Source organism: Bison bison, unplaced genomic scaffold, assembly GCF_000754665.1.
Source record: "Bison bison bison isolate TAMUID 2011002044 unplaced genomic scaffold, Bison_UMD1.0 scf7180017864356, whole genome shotgun sequence".
NCBI lineage: Eukaryota > Metazoa > Chordata > Mammalia > Artiodactyla > Bovidae > Bison > Bison bison.
In genome coordinates, this window is record NW_011494928.1 from 3,538,109 (window position 1) to 3,541,665 (window position 3,557).

The following is a 3,557-nucleotide window of genomic DNA, read 5'->3' on the forward strand; positions in this document are numbered from 1 at the left end:
GGAAGGAAGGGGACAGGGAGAACCGGACCTACCCCAGCCAGTACGTCTCCGCGGGGGCAGGGCTCACCTTGGATAGTTGCATGAGAGGATCAGGAACAGGGAAGAACCATCCGTGTTATCTGTTCTGCTTGACATTTCGTAGAGTTGACACAGTATCTGTGTATGCATTTATATATACAAAGCAAGGATTTAGAGCATGTTATCTTTTGTGTTTTGCCAGTTTGACAGGTAAAACAGTATTCTTTTATTATTTGAACAGGAATACCTCTGTTTATAAAGATACGCCTTTCCCCTCGTGGCCTTATCGACCGTTTATATTTTTCCCTCTTGTGCACTCTGTTCTTCCATTTGTTCAGAACTGTTTACTGGTCACCTTCTCATTTCAGAGCTCATCATTTACAGGAAGCAGACAAACATACATAAATTTTGTAAATGTTTCTGGAACTTGAAAAGGCAGCCTCTGTTTTTAGAGACAGAATTTGATATAAGTCAGATTTATTTATATTTTATTACGTGGTTTGGGCTTCCCTGGTGGCTCAGATGGTAAAGCGTCTGTCTGCAATGCTGGAGACCAGGATTCGATCCCTGGGTCGGGAAGATCCCCTGGAGAAGGAAATGGCAACCCACTCCAGTACTCTTGCCTGGAAAATCCCATGGACAGAGGAGCCTGCTGGCTACAGTCCACGGGGTCACAAAGAGTCAGATATGACACTTTACTTTTACTTTACTTGTGTGGTTTGGGTCTTCTAATCCTTATTTTTTATTTACTTGCCCTGTCATGAGCTGAAAATGAACTAATTCACCATTCTCCACTTATTAATACTAAAGGCTTCTACCACCCTTTGTAGTTCCTGTAATTTTTGATGAGGAAGATGTGATTTTATACATGTCTATAATTTTGTATCTTCATTGTCAATTATACACTTCATCACCATGTGTCCTTTCTCTTAGGTTTTCGCTACCATACACCTGGAACAGTGAGGTTGTAAACACTGCCTCCGTTTTGTTTCTCTGACAATGTCATTTTTTCATGATTATAGATATAAGTATTTAAAGCTGTAAATGTTCTTCTCGGCACTCCTTGAATGGCATTATTTCCACGTGTATCATTGATATATCATACTTTTTGCCCATCAGGTGTTCTGAATCACTTCAAGGTGTATCTTTTTTTATATAGCATATACTTGGATTTTCCTTACAATCCAGTTCGAGTCTTTTTCTTTAAGTGTATCATTAAAGACCATTACATTAAAGACCATTTACATTTACAGACATGACAGCTGTTGGGTCTTGCTTTTTTCATCATATTTTACATGACACGTGGTCTTTCCACTGATGTTTTAAAATAACTTCCTATATATGACTGTTTCCTTTGTTTACGTATGTGCTATGATCATTCAAAAAAAATTTTATACTCTCTTACCTTTCAACAGCTACCTTATTTACAAATCTGAGCTTGAGAAGTCTAAGTGTGGTCTTCTTTGTGTTTAATCTTGCTTTAAATTGTTATAATTCTTGAATTTCTGAGTCTCTTTTTCATAGAATTTGAAAATTTTTAAGCTAATTCTTATTTCTGTCCCATGCGTGCTCTTAAAAACTGTTTATTCTCTCTCGGATGAAAAGCTCTATATTTATCTACTAGATTAAGTTTGTTAATATTGTAATTCAAATCTGTATCTTTGTTTCTTCAGCTTTTTATCTATCCACTTAAAATCTCCAACTAAAACTGTTGATCTCTTTCTAGTCGATTGTAGTCACTTGCTTTATATATTTTGATGCTATATGGGCAGCAACATACATATCCATGATCATAATACCATTTGTTACTAATAATATATGACACTCTTTGCCCCTTACAGCATATGATCTTGTAACTGTTTTGCTAATGTTAAAATTACCACCATGGCTTTTGTTCAATCTGTTGACATGTATTTTTTCCATCTTTTTACTTGTCGGTCTTTAATATACTTTGGCTTTACATATGTCTTTTGTGGATATTACTACATCTTTGAAAACCAAACCTGGCAGGGCATTTCAATGTCTCTGGAGAATCTAGGTGAAGGAACTAGGTGGTAAGACCTTCAAGGAAGCTGTAATACAGTTAGAGGTAGACGTAACTCCAGGTGGAGGGCCTTGCAGGAGGAGCTCATCATGGACTTCTTAATTTGTTCCAGTCCAAAGAAGGTGATGCCTTGGGAGTTGGGCCTAACCCCAGAAAGCTCACTGTGCTCTCTGAAAGAGTGGCTGTGATCCATGTAGCTAGCTGTGCTTTGTTCCAATCAGAAAAGGAACAGTCACAGGCTGGAGAGGTTTCCTTCCTGGGAGGGTTCAAAGACAGACAGCCTTCTATACAATGGGGAAGTGAGCAAAGGAAGCATAGACCCTTAACCATGGCATCACTGAGTGCCCAAGTTCCCTCTGGTCTACCTTCCTGAAGTTATTACTCAACAGCTCAGGAGATTAAAAGCTTTTTGAAAAGACTGGCTCCTTTCCACAGACCTGGCAGCTGGGGAGATAATCGGATGACCCAGCTGGAATACACTGAAGTCAGAAACATTTGCCTTGTAGAGTAATGAGCAAATACTCAGAACAACAGAGGATAGCCTGGCTACTGCAAGACACAAAGAGGCCTAACAGAGTGTGAGGCAGGACACAGGTTCACAACTGTGCCTCCCTGGTCTTTGAAGCATGGAGCAGGTGGGACAGGACTTCAGAGTATGCGCTAGCGCCTACGCAACCTAGTACAGATATTCCAGAAGGATCGGAGGAAGCTACTCATCTATTTCCTTGATCCAAAGATTCTATATCTCGTTTTTAATGTTTAAGCAAGTCTGTGGCAAATACTGTAGAGAACATAGAATTAAACTTGGTTCCTAAAAAAAAGTATTCAAAGTAAAGCAGATAGGGACTTCCCTGGAAGTCCTAAGGTTGTGACTCTGCCTTCCAGTGCCAGCGGGGCTGGGGGCAGGGGGGCGGCGGTGGTAGGGTTCGATCCCTGGTCGGGGAGCTGAGACCCCACAGACCTCACAGCCAAAATGTCCAAAACACAAAAAACAGAAGCAATATTGTAACAAATTCGATACAGACTTTCAAAATGGTCCGCATCAAAAAAATCTAAAAAAAAAGAAGCAAAACAAACATCTTCAGGTGACTAAGCATTGGGGGCATTTTTAATATGCAGCTATAAAAGATAAACATATTCATGCACACACACAAACACATACATCCACACACGTGTATGTGATGGCAGACTTCCAAAATGAAATCTAAGAGCCATAATTTCAAGAGATATCCTTCTTTCTCTGCCTCTAGCAAGTAAATAATGATGTTAAGATCCTTTCGGGGAAAGGACGACAACAACCATCTCTTTCACCGTCCTAAACAACCCTGAAGCAGGTGTTAAAAACCATCTCCATCTTACAGATGAGTCTCGCCTCCTGTTTCCTTCCTGATGGCTCATGAAGGATGCAGGAGGGAAGACGGCATGTGCCGCTCTATCTTTGAACCAACCGAGCAGGAATTAAAGACTTTAGAACCAGCAGATACACAGACACATC